Source organism: Pan troglodytes, chromosome 20, assembly GCF_028858775.2.
Source record: "Pan troglodytes isolate AG18354 chromosome 20, NHGRI_mPanTro3-v2.0_pri, whole genome shotgun sequence".
NCBI lineage: Eukaryota > Metazoa > Chordata > Mammalia > Primates > Hominidae > Pan > Pan troglodytes.
Window position 1 is genome coordinate 6,726,053 of NC_072418.2, and position 21,075 is coordinate 6,747,127.

The following is a 21,075-nucleotide window of genomic DNA, read 5'->3' on the forward strand; positions in this document are numbered from 1 at the left end:
CGGGAGCTCAGGTGTGCCAGTAACACGTCAGAGCAAAGGTGTGCCGTAACGCCACGAGGCAAGCAGGCTGACGTGGGATTAGGGTACCTGGATGGGCGACACCGGGACTGGATGTGGTTCCAGCTCTGCCATTCGGGGCTGTGACTCTGAGCAGGAACGCAAACCCCTCTGAGCCTCGGTTTTCTCAACTGTCTCAGGCGTGGATGTGCTTTAGAAACTACACACCACCAGGCCAGGTGCGGTGGCTCACACCTGTAATCCCAGCACTTTGGGAAACCGAGACGGGCAGATCACCTGAGGTCAGGAGTTTGAGACCAGCCTGACCAACAGGGAGAAACCCCATCTCTACTAAAAATACAAAAATTAGCTGGGCATGGTGGTGCATGCCTGTAATCCCAGCTACTGGGGAGGCTGAGGCAGCAGAATCGCTTGAACCCGGGAGGCGGAGGTTGTGGTGAGCTGAGATCGCGCCATTGTACTCCAGCCTGGGCAACAAGAGCGAAACTCTCTCAAAAAATAAAAATAAAAAAAAAAGAAACCATACACCACCCTACGATCCTAGGCTACTGTGCACTGAGCAACTGAGTCCCGAGGAATGATGGGTGTGGGGCCGGCCAGGGGTTTCACCTCTGCCCCACGACACTGCCTCTGAGCCCAGTTTTTCTGGAGCAAGAGGCTTCATGCAGGCCCTTAAGAAGAAGAAGAAAAGGAACACGCCTTACCTGAGTCACACCCATCTCCAAGGGACCCTGGTGAGGCACTCACAGGACCACACACACCAGGAAAAACTGTCTACAGCTGGCTGATCGTGCACGAAATCTCATGTTGCGCCCAGAGCGCCTCCAGATCAGCCACAGAGTCAAGTCCCGGTTCCAAAATGCTCACAGCACGGGACATATTTGTCAATGGCCGTGACACAAATTCTGAGGTTCTACTGGCGGACGAGGGCGGGAGGAAAGAAGCAAAGGACTGCCGGGCTTGGTGGCTCATGCCTGTAATCCCAGCACTTTAGGAGGTCAAGGAAGCAGATCACCTGAGATTGGGAGTTCAAGACCAGCCTGGCCAACATGGTGAAACCCCAGGCATGGTGGCTCATGCCTGTAATCCCAGCTACTTGGGAGGCTGAGGCAGGAGAATTTCTTGAACCCAGCAGGTGGGGGTTGCTGTGAGCCAAGATCACACCACTGCACTCCTGCCTGGGTGACAGCGCAAGATGCTGTCTCAAAAAAAAAAAAAGAAAAAAAAAAAGAAAGCAGCAAAGGACCAAGAGAGAAATGACTCAACTTAAAAAGAAGGTTGGTAGAAAATTCCCCACATCCCTGACACACACCTGCTGCTGTGTCACACCCCAGGCAGCTGCCACAGCCGCTGTGCCCTCTCTCCTGTTTCCCAATCAACCTGCATTCCTGTCTTCCTACCAGCTGGGAACTTGGCACAGCTGCCCATCCTGAACGCAACTCCTTCCCTGGGGATGTCCCGCCCTCCCTGCACCTCTGCACACCCACGCTCTTCCTGCCTTCGAGAACGTGCCTCTGTGCATGGGCGAGCCTGTGGCCATGACTGTGACCCCTCACTGCCAGGATGGCTGCTGCTGCGACGTCAACACAAAGCACGCCGCTCTGCCTTGTGCTTACTTGTATTTTGGGGGGAAAGCAGCCCTGCCCCCCAAGGCTTGCTTCTCTGTTGTCATCGCCCCAAAGGACAAGGGACTGGTGCTGCCCCTTCCTGAGCTACGAGCAGTAAGAATATTCAAATCTCTCCCACCCTGCCATCATGGTCTGGTATCCAGGCTCCTCCCAGGGTGGCTTCCACTTCCCTGGAAGGACTGGCCCCACGGATGCTGCCTGGGCTCAGGTTGGAGGGGAAGGACACGGCAGGGCAGACCCATGCTTCTGGGGCCCCAGTGCTGGGGGCCTCCCTCCAACACCTGCCTAAGGGATGCCCAGGGCAGGGCTCTCTCCCTGCACCGGAAACTCTCCCTCCTTTCCTTGCTTCTTCCTACATCCAAATTCTGCCCATTCTTCAAAGCCACGGTCTGGAGCCATCACTGAGGTCCAAGTCAGGCTGAATGAGTATTTACCTATGCCAGGTACAGTGGAAAAGGAAAGACACGTAACCCAGGCTCGCACACACACAAGAACCTAAGGCCCTATGACAGACAGGACGCCAGCGGGGAGGGGCCGCTTCCTCCTTGTGGGGAGGGAGCCAGGGTGAGGCAGGAAGGAGGTGGCCGTGGCCGTGGGCTTTTTAGGATGGGTGGGATCTGGGAGCACGCAGGAGAGAGGGCATGACATGAGCCTGCAGCAGTGAGGCTGGCTTGGAAACAAGCCCAGGACAAGGTTTGGAAGTGCCCGTTTGGAAGATGTGGGAGGGCGTCACGGGTGGGTATCTGGCTCCAGCTCTTGGACTGGAAAAAACGTGCGTCAAACTCATGAATTGTCAACTGTCTTCAGGACAGTCGGCGGTTTTGAACATGATCTGCTCTGGTGTTTCTGGGGTGTGTGGTCCCCTCAGGCTTAGACGGGCAATAGCATGTTCTGTGTAAACCCGAACGAGGGGATGGTTTTCAAAATCCAAGTTAAGTAACGGGGACTGAATTTTCTATCAGTCCACTAGCTTTTAAGTCACCAAGGTGGGATTCCAGAGGCCAGGGAACAACTTCTGCGAAGTTGAAGATTAGTTCCACAGAGTGTCACAGCCAAGGAAGGCTGGATGGAACCCCAGCTCTTAGCAGGGCACCTCAAGCCAACATGGCAAAGTGAACCGGTCCTATTTCCTTGTTGATTTCAGGGATGAGAGCTGACAGAGGAAAAAACAACTCTGTTTCCCCACCGGCATCCTCTCCCTCTCTCTCTGTCCCCCCAGCCTCTCTGTCCCCCTGCCTCTCTCTGTCCCCTCTGTCCCCTTTGCCTCTCTCTGTCCCCTCTGTCCCCTTTGCCTCTCTCTGTCCCCCTGCCTCTGTCTATCCCCCTGCCTCTCTGTTCCCCTGCCTCTGTCTCCCGACTCTCTCTGTCCCCCTGCCTCTGTCTCCCATCTCTCTCTGTCCCCTCTGCCTCTGTCTCCCATCTCTCTCTGTCCCCTCTGCCTCTCTGTCCCCCTACCTCTGTCTCCCGTCTCCCTCTGTCCCCTCTGCCTCTCTGTCCCCCTATCTGTCTCCCGTCTCTCTGTCCCCTCTGCCTCTCTCTGTCCCCGCCTCTGTCTCCCATCTCTCTCTGTCCCCTCTGCCTGTCTCCCATCTCTCTGTCCCCTCTGCCTCTCTCTGTCCCCCTACCTCTGTCTCCCCTCTCTCTGTCCCCTCTGCCTTTCTCTGTTCTCCTGCCTCTGTCTCCCCCGCCTCTCTGTCCCCCTGCTTCTCTGTCTCCCGTCTCTGTCCCCCTGCCTCTGTCTCCCCCGCCTCTCTGTCCCCCTGCTTCTCTGTCTCCCGTCTCTGTCCCCCTGCCTCTCTCTGTTCCCCCTGCCTCTGTCTCCCCTGCCTCTCTGTCTACCCTGCCTCCGTCTCCCCTGCCTCTCTCTGCCTCCCCTGTCCCTCTCCGCCCCCTCTGCCTCTCTTCATTTCCCCTGCCTCTCTGTCACCCCCCACACGCCTTTTTTTTTTTTTTTTTTTTTTTTTTTTTTTTGAGACAGAGTCTCGCTCTGTTGCCTAGCTGGAGTGCAGTGGCGCGATCTTGGCTCACTGCAAGCTCCACCTCCCGGGTTCACAACATTCTCCTGCCTCAGCCTCCCGAGTAGCTGGGACTACAGGCACCTGCCGCCACGCCCGGCTAATTTTTTGTATTTTTTAGTAGAGACGGGGTTTCACCATGTTAGCCAGGATGGTCTCGATCACCACAACAAATCGCCACAAACCTAGTGACTTACAGCCACACACGACGTCTTCAACGACATATTAAAGCAACACAAAGTCTTCACTAGGTCAGACCCTGACAGGGATCACCCCGGGCTAAGATTGAGATACTATGAGCTGCACTCTATTCTGGGGGTTCTGGGGCTTTCCTGCCTTTTCCAGAATCCAGAGGCCACCCGCATCCATTGGCTCACGGCCCCCTTCTCCCTCCATTGTCAGAGCTAGCAGGCGCTGGCCCCTCAACAGCTATCTCTTGTTCTCTCTTCCGTTGTCTCAGCTCCCTCTGACCACAGCAGGGGAAGGTGCTCCGCTTTCTGAGGGCCTTCTGATGGGACTGGGCCCTTGTGGATAAGCCAGGATAATCTCCCACCCCCAGGTCTGTACCCTTCGTCCCATCTGCAAAGTCCCATTTTCCATGTAAGGGAACAGTCACAGTTCCAGGGGTGGAGGTGAGGGGCAGCCGTGGCGGGTGCTGTCCTGCTTGCCACAGGAGCTCATCACTTCTCGTTATTCGTGGCAGCTCTGTTCTAGAAAGCTACCTCAAGCACAGAGTTGGCCAGTACTGAGCCACTGTTTAGAGGGGAAACACACAGCTAGGTTTCTGTGAGCCTCTGCTCACAACATGTTCATCAAATGGTCACTATGTAACCCAGTTTTGTGTATTTCATTTTTTCTTTTTGAGACAAGAGTCTCACTCTGTCGCCCAGGCTAGAGTACAGTGGCACAATCTTGGCTCACTGCAACCTCTGCCTCCCGGGTTCAAGTGAGTCTCCAGCCTCAGGCTTCTGAGTAATTGCGATTACAAGTACACACCACCACGCCTGGCTAATTTTGTATTTTTAGTAGAGGCAGGGTTTCACCACGTTGGCCAGGCTGGTCTCGAACTCCTGACCTCAAGTGATCCACCTGCCTCAGCCTCCCAAAATGCTGGGATTACAGGCATGAGCCACCACGCCTAGACATTTTTTTTTTTTTTTTGAGACCGGGTCTTGCTCTGTCACCCAGGCTAGAGTGCAGTGGCGTGATCATGGCTCACTGCAGCCTTGATTTCCCAAGCTCAATCAATCCTCTGGCCTCAGTCTCCCGAGTAGCTGGGACTACAGGCGTGCATCACCACACCCAGTTATTTTTTTTTTATTTTTTATTTTTTGGTATTTTTGTAGAGATGGGGTTTCACTTTGTTGCCCATGCTGGTCTCAAACTCCCAGGCTCAAGCCATCCTCCTGCCTCAGCCTTCCAAAGTGCTGGGTGACAGGCATGAGCCGCTGCACCTGGCCTTTATGTGTATTTCCTTAGTTCATATTTACTGTGATTCACCCACACTGAACTCATGGACACGGAGCTATCACTCCTGCCTGAGAGAACTGCTCTCACACATGGTTTCTCTGTGAGGCTCATCCCAGCCTCCTGGCACTGAGGAACACGAGACGGCGCTGCTGCATGATGCTGGGGCCATTCTCAACAGCGAAATCACCAACAAAATCCACAAAAATGTGAGAAACATGGCGCTAAAAGCCTGCAAATCCATGCCGGAACACAGCGTGAGAGCCGGGAGAAGGCAGAGTGATCCACGCCAGAACACAGCGTGAGAGCTAGGAGAAGGCAGTGTGGCTTTGTTTGACCTCGGCTAGGAACATATGCGATGGGTGACAGATTTTTTGCTGCTCTGCACTTGTCTGCAAAAGACTGCAAAAGGAATGATTTGGGGCTACAAATAAATCTTATCAAGTAGGTGAATTTGCACAGGGAGCACGTGAGTCCTGGCCCAAGCTGCCCTCTGCGACAAGGCTGGGTGCTAGGTGCTTTCTGTGAGCGCGGCCTCACTGTACACAACAAAACTGAAAACGCAGGCTCCAGAGGAATTTACAGGCTGGAGGGGATGTTACATCCGTGAGGAGGATGCCCAGCAGAAGCAGAGTCCTCAGAGCTGATGGCGCAGGAGCCCCCCAGTTCATCCCGCTCCGGACCACACAGAGCTAACCCTGAGCTGGGAGCCTCCTCCCCGCCCACTTGGCTTCCTGGCCAAGGCCCCCAGGCACATACAGCACGGTGGAGGAGGGTTGAAATAACACACTTTACGAGTGCGCAACACATGATATTGCTAGCCACGGGTCCAGGACTTTCGGTCATGCAAATTGAACAGGTTGTTTTTTTCCAGGCTAGGACTGCTGAAAACCTATGTGGCTATTTTTCTTTTTTTGAAGGCAGGGTCTCGCTATATTGCCCAGGCTGGAGTGCAGTGGCTATTCATGGGCATAGTCATCAAGCACTACAGCAGATGATCATATTAAGCAAGGTACCGCACTGGAGAAGCTCTCAGATACATGCCACAGGGGACAGCTCACTGCCAGGCTGTGTGAAAATGCAGAAACTTGGAGACTCTAAATGTCCACTGGCTGGAGAACGGATAGACACACTGTGGAATAACCATGAGGGAAAGCCACGCAGCTGCGGATGCGAGTGGAGCCTCGTGTGTCAGTGTGAACGGTACTCACAAGCAGCGCTCAGCCTAAAAGTAGGGTGAGCAGGTGCGGTGGCTTACGCCTGTAATCCCAGCACGTTGGAGGCCAAAGCAGGCAGATTGCTGGAGCTCAGGAGTTCGAGACTAGCCTGGCCAACATGGTGAAACCTTGTCCCTACTAAAAATATGAAAATTATCCTGGTGTGGTGGTTGGTGTCTATAATCCCAGCTACTCGGGAGGCTGAGGCAGGAGAATTGCTTGAGCCTGGGAGCGGGAGGTTGCAGCGAGCTGAGATTGTGCCATTGCACTCCAGCCTGGGTGACGAGAAACTCCATCTCAAAAAAAAAAACTAGGGTACGAGAAACCAAGCAAGAAAGCATGTGATCCTGTTGACAGGCAGTGTGGACCGCCACACAACCCCGCGTGTTTCGGTGCGTTGAACGCGCGCAGTGAAGGCACGCCGGCCCTGCTCTGGCTTCCTTGGGATGGGGTGGGGGCACCTGCTCATCTGCTGGGCACCTGCTCATCTGCTGGTCATTCTTAGCTGCCTTTCTGGATCTGAAACCCTTTATGATACAACCTTCATGAGGTGCCTGAACAAGGGAGGTGCCCTGTGCCACATACTGGTGCCGACCAGCGTGTGGCCCAGGGAACGTGTTCTGAATGCCGTAAGAGGCAACCCCTCCTGGAAGGAGGGCGACCCCCCACCGGCTCCTCCGACAGCCGAGTGGACTCCTGGGTTCCAGAAACGTGATTGCAGCAGGCAGACCAAAGGTCTTTCTCCTGCCCTCCCTCCCAGCAGCACTCTTTCCTTCCGGGCCCCAAAGACCCTCCCTGGCTGTGCAGCTGCCCACTATGGAACCCTCAGCCAGTCTAGAGGTGGCACAGGGACCCCACTCAACAGAGGGGCCCGCTGGTGCCTTCTTCTGACAGGCACAGAGTGCTCTGGGGCTAGCCGGGGAGGCTGCTGTGGGAAGGCTGGGAGTGGGAGAACACTGGAAAAATACACAGGATTCTGCAAGTATGAAATAAAAATGTAAAAGCTAGGGCAGAGCGCAGCATTCCAGCGGCCTCTGAGCCAGCCTCTGCAGTGGGCAGCACATACCTCCCAGACACCCACACTACGCTCAGCCAGGGGTCCGACAGCTCCAAGGCTCCTCGTGGGTGGAACGCTGACTTGACCAGAGTCAGCAAGAAGCAAGATACTCTGCAGTTCTGGGGGTTGTTCTTCCTTCCTAAAATAATAGCAGGGATTCTCAACCTTAGAGAAAACCATCAGAGGCCTCAGGAGAGGATGAAGATGATCTTATGCCAGGGTGGGTGAAGGTTGGGAGATGGGGAAATTCCAACCAGGTCCCTGGGCTGCCCTCTTCTGAGCCACAAAGGCTGGCCTTGAAGGGCCAGGGCTGCCCATCCGTTTCAAACAATCGGGACTCTGATGAGTGAGGCTGTTAGGCTGATGGATGCCGGCCTGAGTCAGCTGTGGGGCCTCATCCCACAGAGGCGGGTGGCAGGGGATTGCGGCGAGGGCGGGCAGAAAGTTCCCAGAGCTTCCTTCCGCAGGGGGCTTCCTGAGAATAAGGGTCTCTGCTTAGTGCTGGGGCAGAGTCCCGAAATGACAGCAGAAAAACAATCAGTCAGCAGTTCTGCTTCCAGCACGCAGGGCTGGATGGGGGTGTCCTGGAGGAAGATATTTGCATTACTCCTTGGGTGATGTTTGGGAACTCCTTCTTTTTTTTTTATTTCTTTTTCACTTTTTTTTTTTTGGAGAACAGGGTCTTGCTATACTGCCCAGGCAGATCTCAAACTCCCGGGCTCAAGCGCTCCTCCTGCCTCTGCCTCCCTCAGAGCTGGGATTACAGGCACGAGCCACCGTGCCCAACAATGTTTGGGAACTCCCTAAGAATGCTGACTGCTGGGTCTCCAGCTTCCATGCCTTTCCCCAGGCACTCAGGACCTGGCTGTTACCAACCCAACAGCCCTCTTTCCTGAGCCTGAATCCCAATGTGCAGGATCCCCCGATCCTAAGAGGCGAGACTGCAGAGGGCATGGCAGTGGGACCCAAGGGAAAAGGCAACGTGCCTTCCGTGAGGCGTTTCCCACAGCGTGGCAGCTAACACAAGCATAAGGCACATGAATCACGTGGTCAGAACACAACTCTGCTGCAATTCCCCTTCTGTATTTCTTTTTCTTTTGAGATGGAGTCTCGCTCTGTCGCCCAGGCTGGAGTGCAGTGGCGCAATCTTGGCTCACTGCAAGCTCCGCCTCCCGGGTTCACGCCATACTCCTGGCTCAGCCTCCCGAGTAGCTGGGACTACAGGTGCCCGCCACCACACCCAGTTAATTTTTTGTATTTTTAGTAGAGACACGGTTTCACCGTGTTAGCCAGGATGGTCTCGATCTCCTGACCTCGTGATCTGCCCGCCTCGCCCTTCCAAAGTGCTGGGATTACAGGCATGAGCCACCGCGCCTGGCCCCTCTTCTGTATTTCTTATTCTGGCAAGAAGGAACTTCCAGGTGGGCACTACCATAGTACAGGCTTTGTTTTTGTTTTTTTAGGCAGGGTCTTGCTCTGTTGCCCAGGCTGGAGGGCAGTGGCATGATGATAGCTCACCGCAGCCTCAAACTCCTGGACTTAAGTGATCCTCCCACCTCAGCCTACCAAGTAGCTGGGCTACAGGTGTGCACCGCTATGACTGGCTAATTTAATTTTTTGTACAGACGGGGTTTCATCGTGTTGCCCAAATGGGCTTGAACAACTGGGCTAAAGCAATCCTGCCTCAGCCTCCCTAAGTGCTGGGATTACAGGCAAGAATCACCACATCCAGCCCTAACAGCTCTTTCACAAGAGAGCACACCTCAGGCTCAGGGGTGGGGTATCCAGCAAGATTTCACTCTATTGTTTTGCTGCTGTTGTATCTGTTATTCCACTTACTGTGCGGGGTTTTTTGTTTTTGTTGTTTTGTTTTGTTTTTGAGGCAGAGTGCAGTGGTGCTATCTTGGCTCAAGGCAACCTTCACCTCGCAGGTTCCAGCGATTCGCCTGCCTCAGCCTCCCGAGTAGCGGGGATTACAGATATGCATTACTACGCCCGACGAATTTTGTTTTTGTTTTTGTTTTTTTGAGACAGAGTCTCGCTCTGTCGCCAGGCTGGAGTGCACTGGCGCGATCTCAGCTCACTGCAACCTCTGCCTCCTGAGTTCAAGCGATTCTCCCGCCTCAGCCTCCTGAGTAGCTGGGATTACAGCCATGCGCCACCACGCCCAGCTAATTTTTGTATTTTTAGTAGAGATGGGGTTTCACCATGTTGGCCAGTCTAGTCTCAAACTCCTGACCTTGTGATCCACCTGCCTCGGCCTCCCAAAGTGCTGGGATTACAGGTGTGAGCCATCGTGTCCGGCCTATTCCAGTTACTGTTATTGAGCAAGGAAAAATACCACGATCCCCTTTAAAATACATTTTTAAAGTGATAAAATAAAAGTAATTTAAGAGGAAAGAGGCCGAATCAACTAATGGGTTCAAGCTGAAGGACAGGCGATGAACCCTGGCTGTCGTTTCAGGGCATCACCGCTGGCCAGCTGCCTGCTGTGGTCTGCGAGTCGTGGGAGTGTCACATTTGAACGCTGGGACAGGGGACGCAGGCTTAGAAGACAGGTACAGATAAGGGCAGCGGAAGCACAGGAGACAGCAGGCTCAGAGACAGAAGGGGCCATCCACAGGGAGAAGTGGGAGGAGCCGCAGGGCCTACTGTGGCAATCAGAGAGAAGTCACTGCAGCAACTGGGCACAGAGGCCAGGGAGAGAGCTGCAGGATGGGTGGCCAGGCCCAGCCATGGCAAAAGCCCTAAGAATCTTGGCAAACAGGGCTAGGGAGCCGGTTTCTGGAGGCTGGGAGTGGTTTAGTTTGGGGAAGCATTCAAGCCAGGGAACCACCAACTCTGAGCAGACCGGCCCAGCCGGGCAGCAGCAGGTACATTTCAGCCTGGCCTCGATCAAGGGGGGAAGCAGGTGTCTGGGCTTGGCTTCCTAGGGACCCTGCTCAGGCAGGCTCTGGGTCAGAGACTGCCTGTGACACAGTCAGGCCCTCTGACCTGGCCAAGTTCAGGTGACTGTCACAGCTGCAGCCCTGGAGCTGGACACACACCCTAAACCACAGGAGACACTCTCTGAGCTGTTGATTTTTTCAGAGCAGTCGGACCTGTTCCCAACCGAGTTCTCCGAGGCCTTGTCAGCCACCTGCCTCCCTGGTGCTCTGACACGGCCTGGTCAGATGCCTGGCCAGCGGACCAGGGGCTGCTGTTGAGCCACCACCAGGGACACCACAGGGGCCCTGTGGAGGACAGCCCCTCACTCTGAGAAGGAGCCCTCTAGCTCAGCCTCTGTAGGGGGCGTCTCTGGCAACCTCATCAGCAGGCCAGTGCCCAGCAGAACACGGCCCATCACACATGCCCGAGCACAGCCCAGCCTCAGGAGCTGCCGTCCGATGGGAGGAGAGCACCTCACACAAACATCAGCGTGTGGCATCTGGGTGGGGGACCCCGAGGCCAGAAGCTCCAAGGGCTGAGAACTCAGTTCCCACATGCATCTCTGGAAGATGCCAAGGATAAGGGGAGATAGAAACGCGTTCGTTATAGGGCAGACAGGAAGTGGAGAGAGAATGAGGTTGGGAGGTAGGAGAGGCCGGTGACATGGACAGGAGGCAGGAGAGTACAGGGCCCCACACAGGGTGGGCGGGAGGGACTGACTGTGTGAGTTCCCATGCAGGGGAAGAGTAGCATTTAAACCTGGGACCAAGGCAGGGGCTCCAGAAGCTCCCGAAATTCGGCTGAGAGCTTGAACTGTACCCTGGGCCAGGTGGAGACCTGCTTCTCCTCTTCCTCTAGGGCGTGCTCACACAAACCCGACACGAGGCCATCCGCTGTAGGGTGGGGGCCACGGTGGCCCATCCGTCCTTCCATGTGATATTTACCGGCTCCCTGGGGCAGGCCAGCCAGTAAACCAAACACTGGGGATGCAGCAATGAGCACAAATGCCTGGCTCTGGCGGCAATGGGCTCATAATCCAGTGGCGACGGCAATGGAATAATCACTCCCATCGGCATGAAACCATGTGGGGAGCTGTCCACTTGGGGGCCAGGGCAGAGGAGACCCATGTTCCCGGCCCAGGGAGGGGAGTGGGCCCACTCACCCCATGCCCTCGCTGGCCTAATGCCATCTGGATTCTGAGTATCTGCCATGACCACCGCCCCTACAGACTGTGTCACACGCGGCATGACCCCTGCTGGGTGCTTCGTCCCCTTACCCAGGTGTGGAACTGCGGCCCACTAGGCAGGAGCCCCCTCCCAGGCGGTCAGTGGGCCACTGCTGAGTCAGGTCCAATGGAGGAAACTGTCCGTCTACTTTCCTGCTGTGGTGAGGAGGTCTCCCCGTGACCCTGCTCTCAGGGCCTGGTCAGCAGGTTTTTCTAGGAGTGGAGAGGAAAAGGAAGACAGGGCCGTCCTCCCAGAGCCTGAGTTCAGGGAGCCCTGGGTACTGCTTAACAGGAAATGAGCAGAAACGCACCAAGCTGCAGTGCTCAGGAAAAGTGCTTGCCAAATCCAGCCCTGCAAAAGGCGAGAGATAGAGAAAGAGAGAGACAGGCAGGCAGACAGACAGGAAGAAGGCGTGGAGAGGACAGACAGAGAGGAAGAAGAGGTGAGAGGGCAAAAGAAGGGAGAGACAGAGAGAAAGACAAGGGAAGAGTGAGAACAGAAAGAGAGGAAGAAGAGGGGGGAGAGATAGGGAGAGGAGGGGAGAGAAGGGAGAGAGGGAAACCCACTGCAGCCCTGGCCACCACATTCTTCCATCCGTTTTCCAGGGACAGCTTCGAAAAAGAACCAGAAGAGACCGCCCCCTGACACTTCAGCTCACACATTAAAAAGCCATTAGAGTTGGAGAGCTCAAGTCCTGCTGAGATGCCTCCAGAGCCTGTTGAGCTCCTGACACCTACCCCACCCCCACCCCGGGGCAATGCTTCCCCTTCCAACCCTCCCGGCACTTAAAGACCTCAGGGGCTTGGAAAAGAGAAACATGGAGGCCGCTCTGAGCTTCTCCTCTAAGCTCTGCCCCGGGCAGCGCCGAAACCTGCGGCTGCCTCCGAAATCCTACTGGGGACGTTGGCAGCATGCTCCAAATTAAACACGACGTTTCCCCAGATCAGATCAGTTGCAAAACACTGGAGACAATCATGGAGGAGGAAAAGGGCTAAGGCAGCAGTGAAGGCTTGGCTGTACCCTAGGCCCCTGGATCAAAGTCCACTGGACACAGAGACACAGGCAGGTCTGAGCGGGACGGGCCTCAACCTGCAGGTTTCTCCTCTGAGGAAAAAATGCAACAGACACACACACAGACACCTGAGGGGCCCAGCAGCCAGCTCAGACCTCAGGTGCACTGCGCACATGACAGCGGCCACCCCGGGTGGCCAGGGGCGGGGTGAGCAGTGTCATGTTCTCTGTGTGCTTGATAGGTCTGGGGTGTCAAAATGTGACAGCCCCCAATTTCTTCAACTGAGCGGCAGAAGGTGAGACACCTCATCTCGCACTCGCAGGCTGTTATTAGGGGCACCTGGAATATAATTAAGTACTGCAGAGCTGGGCTTTAACACACACCCAGATAAGCAGGGCGATCAGCACCCACGGAGCCCCAACTGGTCTTTGGTGAACACGGGATTCTGAGTCAGAGACAAACTTTTAGCCGAACTTTCAGCCCTTGACTTGTTCTGGGACCTACTGTACAGCAGTCACAGGTGGCAGAAATCGGAGTCTGATGACCCCTTGGTCCTGGTTTGTTAAGAATGGGAAAACGTAGGATGCTGCTTGGTTACAAAGTGCCCCGTGACCACCAACAGCCAACCCTGTGAAGGGGACCAGGTGAGCCAGGTTTCACAGACAGGCCCGGGGAGCCGCGGGGTGTAAGGAGCCTCTAGCTTCCTTTGGGGAAAGGCAGTCTCAAACTTCTGTGTCTGCACAGCCCAGCTGGCACGCAGTTCAGGCCTCCACACAGCTGCTGGTTCCACCCGTCTGCAAGCCAGAAACAGAGTGAGCCCTGCCTGTCCCGGGGTGGCCCAGGGTCCACGCCGCCGGCTCCAATGCCGGCTCCAATGCCTCAAGGCACACACCAGTACATGCCGCACGTTCCTGGATTCAGTCACCAGAGCTTCCTGCAAGAACGGACTTAACCCCATTCCCATCATACGTGGACATCACAAAGCAAAGTCCCTTCCTACATCTGTTGCCAACACCTCCCCGAGGGAGAGGGGGCTTCCGAAGGTCAGCCTGCAGCTGCTGGACTCACCGGCCTTGTCCCGGGCACAGCCTCTGAATCACCAACGCCGGCCCTTACCAGCCCACACAAAAGTGCCTCTGAACTACCTGTCACTCCCAGCACAAGGGTATACACTTTTATGTGTGCCAAGGTGAAGGGGTTATGAACCCCATATTTTTGTATCTTAAGATTATTCCCACTGGCTCACGCCTGTAATCCCAGCACTTTGGGAGGCTAAGGCAGGGAGATCACTAGGTCAGGAGTTCAACACCAGCCTGGCCAACATGATGAAACCCTGTCTCCACTAAAAATACAAAAATTGGCCAGCTGTGGTGGCGCACGCCTGTAATCCCAGCTACTCAGGAGGCTGAGGCAGGAGAATTACTTGGACCCAGGAAGCGGAGGTTGCAGTGACCTGAGATCGGCCCGCTGCACTCCAGCCTGGGACAGAGCAAGACTCCGTCACACACACACACACACACACACACACACACACACACACACACACACACACAAGATCATTCCATGTTTATGGCTTAACAAGTCAAGCACTTTGGTAGGAAAACCAAGAGTGGCCCCACAAAGTGAGGTTTTAAAAAAGAGGTCAGGGCTGGGCACGTGGCTCATGCCTGTAATCCCAGCACAATGGGAGGCCAAGGCGGGCGGATCACCTGAGGAGTTCAAAACCAGCCTGGCCAACAAGGCGAAACCCCGTTTCTACTAAAAATACAAAAATTAGCTGAGCATGGTGGCAGGCACCTGTAATCCCAGCTACTCAGGAGGCTGGGGCAGGAGAATCGCTTGAACTGGGCAGCAGAGGTTGCAGTGAGACAAGATCGTGTCACTGCACACCAGCTTGGGAGTGGGGACAGAACAAGACTGCATCTCAAATACGTAAAATTTTTAAAAATCATAACAACCCAGGTGTGGTAGCTCACACCTGCAATCCCAGCCCTTTGAGAGGCTGAGGCAGGAGGATCACCACCTGAGGTCAGGAGTTCGAGACCAGCCTGGTCAACACGGCAAAACCTCATCTCTACTAAAGATACAAAAATCAGCTGGGCGTGGTGGCACATGCCTGTAATCCCAGCTACTTGGGAGGCTGAGGCAGGAGAATTGCTTGAACTCAGGAGGCGGAGGTTGCAGTGAGGTAAGATTGCGCCACTGCATTCCAGCCTGGGCAATGCTGTGAGACTCCGTCTCAAAAAAAAAACAAAAAAAAAAAAAACAAAAAAAACCCAAAAACACACCATCATAAATAAACTAAAAAAAGGTCAGGGCCAAGCACAGAGGCTCACGCCTGTAATCCCAGCACTTTGAGAGAATGAGGAGACAGGATCACTTGAGTCCAGGAGTTCCAGACCTGGAGTGGTGGGGTTTAAGGAGCCTCCAGCCTAGGCAACATAGTGAGACTCAGTCTCTACAAAAAATTAAAAAATAAATAAAAATAGGCCGGGCACAGTGGCTCACGCCTGTAATCCCAGCACTGTGGGAGGCCAAGGCAGGTGGATCACGAGGTCAGGAGTTCGAAACCAGCCTGACCAACATGTGAAACCCCATCTCTACTAAAAATACAAAAATGAGCTGGGCGTGGTGGTGTGTGCCTGTAATCCCAGCTACTCAGGAGGCTGAGGCAGAAGAATTGCTTGAACCCGGGAGGCGGAGGTTGCAGTGAGCAGAGATCGCGCCACTGCACTCCAGCCTGGGCGACAGAGCTAGACTCTGTCTCAAACAAACAAAAAATTAATATTAAAATTTAAAAATAAATAAAAATAGGTCAGAACAAGCAGTATCGTTGACATTCTGAAACACCAGCCATGTCCCAGACACTGCTTACTCTGACCTACAGCCCCCAAATAGGTGGGGCCCAGGATCCCCCAGCAGACAGTCCTCCCCCAACCCCCCTGGCCTCTCCTTTTCTCCTAGGCACAAACCCAGGGCCTAAGGAGCATCAGGCAGATTTCAAAGCTATGGGAGGTGACGCTTGTGAATGTCCCTCCTAGCTCAGTCTGAAGCAATCTTTCCGTTCAAATGTTCAAACCCTCTCCCTCCTTTCAGGCAAAAAAAAAAAAAAGCCAGCATTCCAGGCAGCTGCCAGCTCTATCCCTAGTTACACTCTCAATCTCACACAGCCTGGCCACAAGATTTATCAGGAAGCCAGTTAGCAGCTTAAGCCTGGAAATAATGTCACCCAAACCCCCAGCACACCAAGGGAACTTCTGAGAGCAGCTCTCACTAGCGGCATTCTTTCACCCTCCTTAGTCCCCCAATTCTAGCTGCGCACGGATGCCAGGAGGCTCTTGAGGGAGTGGGCGTCACACAGGCAGAAAGGAGGGAACCAGGGAGATGGGACCATGACGGACGGCTTTTTACCGCTTTCTTCCAGATGATTCAACTTTCCCCAGCTCAGGCCCTCAACCAGTCTATGGCCAGTTCATGACAAGAAGTAAAAACTCACCAACTGCCCACTCAAGCCCAAACCAATTTTGAACAAGTTCCCAAAAGGTTTTGCAGGGAGATGAACTAGCCTGGAACCCACTACGGTTCTTACCATTATCACCAATGAGAGATCAGAAACTCAGAACCAACAACACAGCCTCGCCTGCTAGAAAGTAAGTTTATCTTTTCCAGCACTCTCTCCCGCATCCTCCCAGCCTCTGTTGATCAATTTAGAAAGGACATCGTAAGAACCCTTGGAAGTCTAGAGCCTGGTTTAAAGCAGGGTTTCTTAAGCTCGACTCTACTGACGTAGGGCTGGAGAATTCTTCCTTTGCAGCGGGGGGAAGCTGTCCTATGCATTGTAGGATGCTTGGCAACCATCCCTGGCCCCTATCCCCTCGATGCCATGAGCATTCTCTCCCAAAGTTGCGATAACAACTGTCTCCGACATTGCCAAGCAGAGGAGTGAGGAAGGGGTCTGCGCCGTCCCCGGCTGACAGCGCTGATGGGAGCGTGCCCCTCCTTCAGGAGCCCCGATGCCTGTGGCTCTCAACTATTAAATCAAGTTCCAGCAAAGAACTGGAAACCTTTAAGCTGTGTATGGAACCATTGTGTGTAGCACTGGAAACTGTCCCTTTTCTAAGTCACTGTAAATGGTGTTTTTTTTGGAGACAGGGTCTGGTTCTGTCTCCCAGGCTGGAGTGCAATGCTACAATCAGGGCTCCCTGCAGACCTGACCTCCTCAGGTGCAAGCGATAAAGGTTCCTCGTGATCAGCTGGAAGGTATTTTTGAATTAAAGGTTCACACTGAAGAACCTAAGTGGATAGTGGCATTTGAGGCCAGCAGTGAAAGTGTTTCCTCTAAAAGAGTTCCCTACACAGCAGCAGACATGGTTATTCTGAGCCATGTATGTTCTGTGTTTCTCTGTGAACCATGTTTCAGTCTTTCTTTCTGTCATCATATGTACGGGAAATTCCATAGAGACTACATCACACAAAACTGACATTGTCAATTACCAGGAAATACAGGTGCTCACCTTTTGAAGGCTTATTAATACATGTGGTTGCCACAATACGTATATATGATAAACAGTGTATGTATACATACAAGTTGTTTAGGCCAGGCACGGTGGCTCACACCTGTAATCCCAGCACTTTGGGAGGCTGAGGCGGGCAGATCATGAGGTCAGGAGTTCAACACCAGCCTGACCAACATGGTGAAACCCTGTCTCTACTAAAAATACAAAAAAAATTAGCCGGGCGTGGTGGCGCACCTGTAATCCCAGCTACTCAGGAGGCTGAGGCAGGAGAATCGCTTGAACCCGGGAGGCGAAGGTTGGTCTCAGTGAGCCAAGACTGCACCACTGCACTCCAGCCTGGGTGACAGAGCAAGACTCTGTCTCAAAAAATATATATATATATACAGTTGTCACAATATGTATATGATAAACGGTGTACATATACACATAAAATGTTTATGGTGGATCTAGCTCCCCCCTAAAAAAGAAGCCCAGATACTGAAAGACACTCGAATTTTCCTAAAGACTTGAGGGTGGGCTCGACCTTAGGGTCTGGATGCTGAGTTTTATGTAAATATCTACCTGTGGGGCGGGGTGCCATGGCTCATGCCTGTAATCTCAGCACTTTGGGAGACTGAGGCAGGTAGATCACCCGAGGTCAAGAGTTCGAGACCAGCCTGGCCAACATGGTGAAACCCCGTCTCTACTAAAAATACAAAAAAATTAGCGGGGCATGGTGGTGGGTGCCTGTAATCCCAGCTACTCGGGAGGCTGAGGCAGGAGAATTGCTTGAACAGAGGAGGCGGAGGTTGCAGTGAGCCGAGATCGTGCCATTGTACTCCAGCCTGGGCAACAAGAGAGAAGCTCCGTCTCAAAAACAAACAAACAAACAAACAAAAACAAACTACACATGTGGCTGTGTTTAGCAAACTAGGAAAATCTTTGTTTTATTTTATATTTTACTTTTTTTTTTTTTGAGACGAAGTCTCGCTCTCAGCCACCAGGCTGGAGTGCCTCCCAAACTGCTGGGATTAAAGGCGTGAGCCACCACACCTGGCCAAACTAGGAAAATCGTAAGAGTGGCTCAGTGGGGATTTTTTTGTTCCTTTGTTTTGGTATAATTATCCTCATTTTTTTTCCAAATCTTCAAGCAGGGTTTCTCAAATTTTGGTACTATTGACATTTGGGGCCAGGTAATTCTTGGGGGCAGTGGGGAGATGCTGCCCTGGGCACCGGACGATGTCCAGCAATATCCTCTACCTACTAGTAGCCAGCAGCACCGCACCAAGCTGTGACAACCAAAAAGGTCCCAGACATTGTCAATGTCCCCTGGAGGACAGAACTGGCCCTGTTTTACAGGAAGATAAATGTCCCCTAATCCTTTTGTGTAAAAGGGGGAATGTTTTTACCCTTAGACCGGATAAGCAAGACCAGCTGAGACCTACTGCTATAAAGCATACTGCCTGCTCACATGGTGAGAACTCAATAAATGTTCGTATCACTACGTAACGAGAGATCCCGAGAGATGTCACTTTCCAACAGGCACAGCAGAGGGTGAAAGAGTTGTTATTAGACTAAAAACAAAAAAAGAGACACAAATAGTCGGATACGTCCAGATAACAGCTGAGATGTCAGAGGGAACCATGGCAATGATCACAGAAGAGCATGGAACGCAGCCAGGGTGACTTCTAAGAGCACAACTCAGGACAGAATTGACCAGGAGGCCAAGACGACAGCCCCGAGGGTGGGCTGTGGCCATTGTGCTTTGGGACTAGGCCTCGGGATGTGGAAATAGGCAATCCTAAGCCCAGCTAACACCACACTGTCCTTTCCAGGCTTCAAGGAGCCATTCACAGATCTGAACGCAGGTCATCCTGCTTCCCTCGAGAGAGACAAAGTCCTGGTGGCCGGCACAAGAGGCCTGGTTCATTCCTCTAAAGAGGGTGTCAGCTCAGGACAATATGGGCACAGGCCCTGATCGCTGGGAGTGGGGGTGGTGGCTTCCAGAGACCTGTCTATAGCAGGGAACAAAGTGGCCCAGGAATTCCTCCAAGACCTCTGAGGACATCTTTCCTGCTAGGGAGCAGTACTCTATGGTGCTCTAACCAAGCAGGTGAAGGGCTGACGCCTGCTGGGCAGGGTCTAACCCAGGGCCAGGCCGTCTGATTTCAAACTGCTGGGGCAAGGGGGTGGGACTGTTCTCAGTGACAACTCTAAAATTCATCTGGATTAAATCTTTCTCCAGGGTTTAACCATCATCTGGGGTCTAGAGATAGACCCTAAGTATCTATATCCCTAGACAACCACTAGGGTTGTTACTTTTTTTATTTATTTTTTGAGACAGGGTCTCACTTTGTTGCCCAGGCTGAAGTGCAGTGGCGCGATCATAGTTCACTGCAGCCTTGAACTGCTGGGCTCAAGTGGTCCTCCTGCCTCAGCCTCCCAAGTAGCTGGGACTGCAGGTGCACATCACCACACCTGGCTAACTTTTTCATATTTTGTAGAGATGGGATCTCCCTATATCGCCCAGGCTGGTCTTGAACTCCTGAACTCAAGGGAACCCCTACCTCAGCCTTCAAAGTGCTGGGATTACAGGCATGAGCCACAGCACCTGGCAGGGTCCTTACTTTTTTCTTTCCAGGGGCAAAGGTACCTGCTGGGTGTTACTGGGGACTCGTTTCTCTTTGCTGCCACTGGGCATCTCCGAACTGTGGGCAGAGAACCCTGTTTGCCACCTTGGCCCAAGCATTTGCTAAGATCATTGCTCATTCCTGGGTGGACTCTATCTACACAAATTCCACACAACCTCACCCTGCAGTACACGGACCAATAGGATTCAACAATCTGAGGCTTCTTGTCTTTTTTTTTTTTTTTTTCAAGACGGAGTCTCGCTCTGTCACCCAGGCTGGAGTGCAGTGGTGCAATCTCGGCTCACTGCAACCTCTGCCTGCCGGATTCAAGAGATTCTCCTGTCTCACCCTCCTTAGTAGCTGGGGTTACAGGCAAAAATACAAAATTTTTGTATTGTTAGTAGAGATGGGGTTTTGCCATGTTGCCCAGGCTGCTCTCAAACTCCTGGCTTCAAGTGATCCGCCCGCCTCGGCCTCCCAAACTGCTGGGATTCCAGGCATGAGCCACCGCGCCCGGCCAAATTTGAGGCTTCTTGCATTCAAAATTGCAAAGTGAAAATTTTAAATGTGCCCAGTTTTCTGGAGAGTGGATCCACAGCTTTCACCAGATTCATGAGCAATGGGCCCTGGAGTTTCCAAAAAAAAACCCTTTATCTGTCCACATCAAATGCACTTAGGCTGGGATGCAGCATTCTACTTCTGGGAATTCATCCTATAAAACTAATCCCACTGGTGAGCAAAGATATTCACTGGCTATTTATTGTAGTAATGGTAACAGAAAATTCCGGTAAACAATAGAGATATCTATCAACTGACAACTGGTTAAATAAATTATGGTATACGTCATGGAATGAAATACAATGCACCCATTAAAAAGAGCCAAGTAGGCCAGGCAGGTGGCTCACGTCGGTAATCCCAGCATGTTGGGAAGCCGAGGCAGGCGGATCACTTGAGGCCAGGAGTTCGAGACCACCCTGGGGCACATGGAGAAACCCTGTCTGTGCTAAAATTACAAAAAGTAGCCGGGCGTGGTGGCGCATGCCTGTAGTCCCAGCTACTGGGGAGGCTGAGGCAGGAGAATTGCTTGAACACAGGAGGCGGAGCTTGCAGTGAGCCGAGATTGCACCACTGCCCTCCAGCTGGGGCGACAGAGCATGACTCCGTCTCAAAAAAAAAAAAAAAAATTCCAAGAAGTGTGGAGTATGCTCTAGTGCAGTAGTCCTGGGGGACAGGAAAGGAAGGGAGGAAGGAAAGAAGAGAAGGAAGGGAGGGAGAGAGGCAAGGAGGGAGGGAGGAAGGAAGGAAACAAAGAAGGAAGGAAGGAACGAAGGGAGGGCAGGAGGACTGATTCTAAGGGGACACACGGTGCTGTCTCAAGATA

The 21,075-nt window shown here is 53.2% G+C and overlaps 1 protein-coding gene across 1 annotated transcript in view; it reads right to left on the reverse strand.

Annotated features, from left to right (window-relative positions):
• Window positions 1–21,075, reverse strand: part of SH3GL1 (SH3 domain containing GRB2 like 1, endophilin A2) — a 39,893-nt gene that overhangs the window by 17,804 nt on the left and 1,014 nt on the right. The gene's annotated exons all lie outside the window — the stretch shown is intronic.